Below are 8,596 nucleotides of genomic sequence, written 5' to 3' on the forward strand. Positions count from 1 at the left end.
TCTGGGCTAGGAGGAAAGACACACCAGCTCTCTTTACTAGTGTGTCTTTTCAGAAATGTTTTGGAAGGTGCTTCCAGATAGTGAAGAGAGACAAATGCCATATGCATCTAGGGAGCAGGCACTGTGCATACGTCTGCAGCTGAAGCTGGTAACAGGCATCTTACTTCGGGTGCAAAAGTATCAGTTCTTTACGCTCTCCATGGGAGCTGGGGGAAATGTTAGGAAAAATGAAAATGAAATTAAGTAGCTCTCTCTGAAGCAGGGCAATACGTTTCAGCATAGATCCTTTCATAGTCCAATGGCAAATAAAGGGCTCACCTACGGTAATAGCACTGAGAGCAGGCTACGGGAGACATCTGTGTTACTGCCATTTTCTTTTTTCCTCTGGAAACTTATAATAAAAAAATTAGAATTTTAGAAATTGTCTTCTCCCCAAGTGAGGGGAAGAAGAGAATTTATAGGTGGTGATAACCAGTACTGCTGTCACATGTACCAAGGCAATAGGCACTGACCAGGGGGTTTCTGAGAATGGCATTTTGGCCCTGTGTGTGAAACACAAGCAGCTGTTCTTTAGCAGCTTCTTGATCCTGAAGCTGCCCTCACATCTCAAAACAGAAGCACGAGGTGAAAAGTTTTTCTGATCAGGTACCACCTGGTGTTTGCTTGGCCATACAAGCTGAAGCTGTTGCATCATCTGTGAAGTGGGGAGGATTTGGCACAAGTTTCTGAACTCACCTCTACTTTTGCTTCCTATTTTTTAACAAACTCGTCAGCCCTTTCTAACCTTCTACACCAATTTTCAAAAATCATGATGTTTCATTCCCATATTTTCCATAGGGCCGCAAGTAATTCAGCGGATATTTTAGCCCGCATTAGCAATGACATCAGGAGCGAAGAAGAGTGCCCTTCTGTTCCTGAAAAGACTTGCTAACTGTGATGACGATGGCTGCCTGCATTCTTATCAGGCTTCACAGGATCAAGGACTCGCTGCTGTTTGCTAAAGAAGCCTCACTGTGGTGTCAAGGTCCTTTGCAAGGGGTCTGCACGTTTTAATTAACGTGTAGGGCTTTTCTTTGTCTATTTGGTTTTAGCTAGTACAGCTATCAGTATGTACCAGCGTCAGTCTATCATGGCCTTCACGACCTTATGCCCTGCTAGAAGCACCTTCACAGTGGATGTGAAAAGTCAACTTATATGACGAACAATTTACTGTGTGTTAACTCAAAAAAATGCAAGATGTCAGAAGGATTTCTTATTTTCCTCTTTGAACAGAGGAATTTTCCTTAAGCTTGTTTAAAAGTGTGCTCTGCTTTTCTTGGTTTGAGGAATTGTTAGTTTTCCCCTTTTCATCCTTTAAACATACAAATTAAAAAAGTACTTCAACATTCTTGGGAACAACTAAGACAAAAAATTCACATATGACACTACTTAGAAAAACTGACAACATAAAATTATTTCTTTAAGGTAGTGAGCATCAAAGCTGCAATTTTAGAAAGTGCTAGAGAAGCTTATGTCTGTTTATATACTATATTAGCTTTTTCTTTCTGCTTCACTCTTCAAACCGGCATTGTTACATTGGTTCAGAAGACGGAATGGTAAAATAAAAATCACTGAAATGTCTAAATTCCTCCATTTTTTTTGTTATTTGCAAGAAGAGTCACAAGGGATCAGGACACACATTGTGGCTCCTAAACAGGCAACAGATAGATGCCATAACCAGATTCTTCTTACTCTGAAACTTCATGTGGAAATCTTGCATCCTTCTTCATGCAGAAGAGCTTGGCTCCCTGGAAGAGTCAAAGAGAGCAACATTAGAGAAAATCCTAACCCTATGAACATGAGGGTAATGCCACTCACAAAAGTAACTCCATTCATGCATGAAAATATCTGAAAGTTGAGGCTATAAGACAGCAGCTAATTTAATGCTAGCTATTTAGAGGAGGCGAGGGAACAGTCTTTGGTATTTTTTTTTCACTTCATAGAGCTACCACCTATTAAAAACAGTAACAAAACCAACAACAAACAAACAACTCCCTCAAAAAGTGAATCAAGAAATGAAGGTTATATCTCACTAGTTTCAAACTGGTGCAGTTGTAAAGATATGGGTGCACTTAAAAGAACTCTGCAATGTAAAGATAAAGGGAATAATGAATCTACAAAAAATTATTAAATTACCTTATGAAGTTTATAATTTTGAAATTTATGTGGGAAAGGGAAGTAAACCATTCCATACAGACAGTGTAATTATGAGAAAAGTTATTCCCTCCCCCAGTTTTAAGTAACTACTAGGAAGGGAAGTGTGAAGGTACAATATGCAAGAATTTACTAAAGAAAATTGCCAGAGGTTTTTTTCTATAAGCAGTATCAAACATTTTAAAAACTGCACTTTCATTATTTAGAAAAGTATTTTCTTATCTAAAAAGCTTCATATGTTTTCTTTGTGGTCTACTTGTATTTCACTCCTTTCTTTGCACATGGAATTTCTCTGCCATAACCTTACACTGCTGGATACACAGAAGAGAATTCGTTTGACAGGGAGGTTTTGGTGAAATATAGTAATGAAAATGAAGCAAATCCTCTGCTTATCATTCAAGAAAAAATGGTGTATTTCACTCCCTGAGCTTTAACATCGTACGGCCTGCAGCAAGTAATTTACAGACGATCATCACCTTGCTACTCTCGCCTCTCATTTCCCTACTTGAACTCTCTTCATTAACCCAGCAATTTGCAATGGCATTGGGTGGTGGATTTATCACAGGACCTGCTCCAAATTGGTCTCTGGCGGCAAGACAGCCAAAAAGTAGATTGAATTTCCCATGTGAAAGCCTCTTTTTCTTTTTTCCTTTTTTTTGTTTTCTCTTGTCTTAAAATGTAATATAATTGCCATGATCCAGGTCTGGTTAATAACATGAATATAGAGCTAGATGGTCAAAATACTACCATCCCTAGAATAAATAATGAATCAATTTGAAAGGTAATATTTTACATTTGGTTCTATTTTTAAAATTTCTATTTCCTGTGTGGCTTTTTGGTTTAGAGTAGATTTTTAATGTTATTGCAGTATTTTTAGGATTGGTTTATTTTTGCTTGATAATATTAGGGTCTAAATATTACTGTCCTGGGAGGTTTTGGAAAGGAATTTTGAACCTAGTCTATCGTGTGACCTAATCTAAATCAAAAATGACATTATTATGTGCCAGGACTTGCTTTGCTTTTGCTAAACAAATGTCACTAGGCCGGTGAACGTTTGTGTGGAAAAGACCATAACGAAAACTATTACCTTCCTGGATATCTGCATGCCTCGAAGTGCATGTCTTTCATGTATCATCAGCAGTAATGCCAAATCTCCACCTTTTGAAGCCAAAACCTTCTTCAAACAGCTGAGTTATGCCTGGGCTTCCATCTTAACTTTGTTTGAATTCTGATTTTGATACGGCTTTTTTTTTTTCTTTTCTTTTTCACTTTTCCAGTGGTTGCTTTGTACTCAGAAAAAGCCCATTGACTGATTTTTTACTCAGTGAAGAACAGATTGTTACGTGACATGTGTGGTCCCAGGAGTTTCGACTAACAGTAGATTGACATGCCAGGAAGAAGGCACATGGGCTTTACACACAGGTTTTTATAAAACACGTAAAAATTTTTATGTGATGGACTCGACACTTCACCAGAGAGGGAGCAAGGGTAACAGTCCTACTGATTGTTGGGGTTTTGCCATTGGAGTTCAATCGGGAAAGAGCACCTATTTAAGACACATAATGAGCACAGACTATCTTTGCTCTACCGGACTAATCTCCCCGAGCAACTCCTTGTTCCTCTAAGGGCTTACTCCCCAAAACTGATGCTATCTCTTCCTACCATACCTTCTGCATACACACTTACAAAGGACTTTGAAGCAATTACCATTCTTAACATCCTAGAACAATTTAAGGAGAATAAGACTTGCAAATTGAAGTAGTGGTCATTTCTATCAACTTTGATTTAGTTTAATGATTGCAAATAATAATTAGTAGTTGGTATTTGAACACATTATCATTGAAGACTCCCCAGTGATTACAGCACATCGAGGTCATTTATAGGAACAGTTTCACCTATTCCAAGGCAAATGAGTGGGATTTGTGGCTGAAACCCAGGGCCTTTTACATGCGTTGAATAATCCCACTGGAAGTGTTTCAGTGCCCTCTTATCACATTTCTCTTGTATGAATTACTGTTTCACCATTTCACCTCTCAAGATGAAAATTCTGGCAGCACTCATGATGGATGAATAATTTCAAGCCCTAAAATTTCCTTTTCAATTCTTTACAACATCTGTCTATTTTTAATATTTAATTAAAAGTTAGGATAAATATGCAGTTGCTGAAGTGAGCCCTGAGGAATTTAGGGTTACTGCAGGAATACTAAGTGCAAAATGAACTTATGTAGTTACCAGCCATTACAAAGAAGTTCAAAGTCCTTGCTACACTATTTGAATCAAAATTTTCTGTTATATCTGTCATTTATTTAAAGCTTGCTTTTTGCTAAGGTTTATTAGTAAAGAGTTTATATTGACCAAATATTTTCTTAGAAAACTTCATGTAAAATCAGGATATTGAACACTGTTTTGGAATATCAACCACTGTCTTAAACTTTTTTTTTTTTTAATAAAGAAAAAGTAGCAGCAAATCCCAAAGATAAGTTTGGAGTTTTTCTCTGATTTCATGTTAAAATAAAAATAATTATTTCCTGCTCACTCTTTTGATTGCTTTTTTATTTTCTTGAAAGGCAAAATAGAAAGGCTGTGGTTTTGGGTAGGTTCAGTAAATATCTATTTTAAAATAAAGTTTATGTTTAAGCTTTACTTTTAAATGAGTGCAGGTAATTATGTGTACATGTGTGTGTAAGGGTAGAGGGTGTTTAAACAGCAAGACAGTTAACACAAAAACAGTTGGGATTTGTCATTGTTGGTCTTAACAATATCTTGCCCTTTACCCAACTCTGAAATCAGCATGGTTTCTCAGGACCACAGATTAAATTTCAAGAACTTTAGAACATAGTGTAAACACTTTTTTTTTTCCAGTTTTATCCATATAAATCACAAATTTCCTTAACTTGCTTCCTTCTGACACGAATTTTGCAACTTCTCTCCTGTTGGTGCATTTGTATGCCAAGGGTATGATCAAATCTAGTGCTCCTGTAGCACAGAAGTGATTGAAACCTCTCAGCTGCATTCTAACCACAACTGCATAAATAAGGCGAGTAAAGCTGGTAAATTGCACCTCCTCCAAAGACATAATTCAAAAATTGCTGATGTTCTCTTACCTGATGTTGTTCAATATCTCTGTGGTTCAGTTCACCTTTTATGAAACACAGATGAAAGTATTCCCTTGCAACAGAAAAACGTTATGAGCCTATATTCATTCATAAACACAATGAGTTACATAAAGATGTTCATAAATATATTGCTGAGAAAGTAGTGTAATAAATGGCTTCAGGATAATGGGCCTGCTACCTAATGGATAAAACCATTTTCAAAACAGTTGCTAGGATTATGTTTTTCATCTTTTTGATACACATATTATACCAGAAAAATGCATCTCTCTGGACCTTGTAAAGATCATGTATAATTCTCTTCTTAAGCTGATGGAAATTTTCCCTGGGTCACTGCTGTCAGATACCAGTTCATAGTCTACATTTGGCTAGAGATAATTTACAGACCTGCAGCACATTTTGTGCAGCCCTGTGGCACCATTATCTAGGCATTTCTGCATGTGTTTTTTGAAGGAGATGAAGGCTCCTAGGATGCTAGAGTCATTTGGGGTTCAAGAGAAGAATAAAAAATTCTGAAAGGCTGGAGTTGTCTAAATGCAGATTCTTTGTGCCAGGTAAGTTCACGGTCAAGGTAAGCAAAAGAAAACAACAACAAAATCCCAAAACGTTAAGCTTAAAATTGACAGATAAAGGTAAAATTGTGTATGGAAATGATGTTAATACTTTAAATATATTCTTATGATTCTTTCTGTTGTCAAACTTTTTTAGAGAAACTGGAAAAATCTCCCTTTGGTGGAGGGGGAGAGATTCCTTATGTGAATATTTGGAATCTCACTGTTTTTTTCAGGTTTGGCTCATATTGCAAGTTTCTGTCAATGCTGCTCAGTCAGTCGTGTTTGACGCAACAGGACTTCATGGTTAGAACAAAGAACATATCCAATGAAAAGAACTGGTACATTCAATCTGTACAAGGCCTCACTTTGTAAAACTAAACATGGGTGCTACTATTAGTCTTCTTAGAGTGTATCTGTTCTAAATGCAGGTAAAACCCAGATGTCTCGTTATTTTGCACCATATTGTCACAGCAGGTTACTGTCATTGTCGATTCAAACAAATATAAATTGAAACTTACTAGTTGATGTTTAGAAAAATCCATTTCCTTGTCAACTTCAAAATGACAATATAATGCCTTGCTTTTCAAGAGCTGCCTATTTCAAGGAGAGGTCATGCATGACACTGACACAAGTAAAGTGAGAGTTAATTTCTTGTTAAAGATGTCAAATGGACAATAGCTTTAGGGCTCAATTATATCTCTGCAGAAGCAGATGATAGTGAAGAGCTATCAGTTAAGTTTTTTTCCTACCCAGTCATGTTTTATCACATAAATGTCAATGAATTCCTCTTTTTGAAGTACTTTGGGCTCACACATGCTGTTTCTAAAACAAAAAATTTGTTATTTGAAAACATAGATCTAAGGATTTTTTTTGAAATGTCTTAACACAGATTTTTTTTCTGTGATCTGTGTTACAATTTGATCCCACAAATGTTTATAGTGGTAATCTGAAAAGATCCAGACACCACCCCATACTTTGTAGCTCCACACTATAAGTGACCCCTCCTGATACTTCTGTGCACAGCCTTTGCTGCCCTAAGCGGTGTCTTCTCTCAAAAATAAACAGGAAGCCCAAGAGAACACTGAAGAATATCTACATGTCTAATAAAAGCCACTGCCACCTTCACTTCTGTCTGTGAGGCTGACTGGGGATAACATGTAAATATATCTCTCCAGGGCTGTAGGACGTGACATACTGATCACACACAAAAATCTTATACATAGTTTGAAAGAAGAGAATGTAGAGGAGATCTCACTAACAGCCTGTGTGAAAATACTACAGTGAGGATTTTTCCTCCAAGTGCTTTGTGCAATGTTCAACTAAAGTTGAGGTTTTCAGCTTTTTCCTTCAGGGATTAATTATACTGTGCTGTAAGAGATGGAGGTAAGAACATTTGTCTGAATTCTCATTGTATAAACCTCAGTAGAATCTCCATCATAGTCTTGAAATTTTATACCTATTTCCCTGGTATATTAAATTGACCTTGTTTATACTTGTGGCCTTTGCTTGCTCTTCCTTGTCTTGCCTGTTCAGACACATCATCTATGCACTGCATCCCTGACCACATGTGTGCAGAAAATGTGTATTAGTGGGTCTGACAATGAAATATGTCTCTTGGCATTATGTTTAGAGAATATGCAGACATAGAGAAAGATCTTAAATGCTAATAAAAAATTCAAAAATATCCAAATATCACCAATGCACAGAACATTTACAGCAGTTAAGATTCCCTTAAAAAATTCTGAAGTCAATGTCCTTACAGATATTTTCAGCTTTGAGCAATGATCGAGGAATTCTGCTTATTAATGATGATAACAATGGTCTATATTTCCACAGCTGTGAAAGGAAAAAACTTTTCTTTGGGAATGAACATGCAGCCACTATTTCTTTTGCTCCTCTTACCCATACTGAAGACACATGCTACTCTTCCAGATCAATTTTATCCATCTTCAGGATTTTTCAACATTTAGACAAGGTGCCTGTAAATTTGTCTCTTTCAATGTTAAAATTTTCCAACATTGTCCATAAAGGCTTTGTGTGTCCAGATACTCTCACACTACTCTCCTGCCCTATCCAGAGCATGCAAAGACACCACCTCTGCCAAATGAGAACTTCCCTTCAATTGGCTGCAAATGGTCCCTCACATTAACAGAGAAACCAGGAGCTCAAGCCCTGCCTCCTTTCCCCCACGTTACAACAATTATTATGTCTTAAGACCATCAGGACATGACAAAGGGGCTGAGCTCTCTAAAATGCAGCTGCAGCCACTTTGAGCTACTTTGACTCACAGGCAGAAAGTTGCCCTTGTGTTTGTTTCACTTAAGGAGAGATTTCATGACAAGTGTTATGCTGCTATGTCTCTAGGCTGAACCTGGTGTAAATTTCCATTTGGCCATTGTAACCTAGAAGTTCTTCTGTTTCTGCAGATCTTCCAGCTCTTCATCACTACCCTACCCTTTCATGTAAATACGTTCTAGGTGACAGTGTCCTGATATGCTGCTTTCCTAGTCAGATTGGTCCAGATATATAGTTTGCCAAAGTAAATGTTAAATTTAATCCCCTGCTCCTCTTCTTCTTCCATTTGTTGAACCAGAGCAGCATCTGCATCCCTATGAAACATCAGAGTCAAAGCCAGCTACCTGCATCACTGCAGATACATTTACCATCTGTTTCTTATTGAAGGCTGTCAAATTTACATCATCCAGAACTGGGACTTCGTTGCCAAAGGAGCTGTGC

At 37.3% G+C, this 8,596-nt stretch overlaps 1 long non-coding RNA gene across 1 annotated transcript; it reads right to left on the minus strand.

Annotated features, from left to right (window-relative positions):
- Nucleotides 1–488: 488 nt before the first annotated feature.
- Nucleotides 489–8,015, minus strand: LOC138103119 (uncharacterized). Its single transcript, XR_011147663.1, has 3 exons — nt 7,763–8,015; nt 5,298–5,361; nt 489–1,787 (listed from the first exon to the last, which is right to left on the minus strand). It is a non-coding gene; the product is annotated as an uncharacterized lncRNA (long non-coding RNA).
- Nucleotides 8,016–8,596: the final 581 nt, after the last annotated feature.

This window comes from Aphelocoma coerulescens (assembly GCF_041296385.1).
Source record: "Aphelocoma coerulescens isolate FSJ_1873_10779 chromosome Z unlocalized genomic scaffold, UR_Acoe_1.0 ChrZ, whole genome shotgun sequence".
Taxonomy (NCBI): Eukaryota; Metazoa; Chordata; class Aves; order Passeriformes; family Corvidae; genus Aphelocoma; species Aphelocoma coerulescens.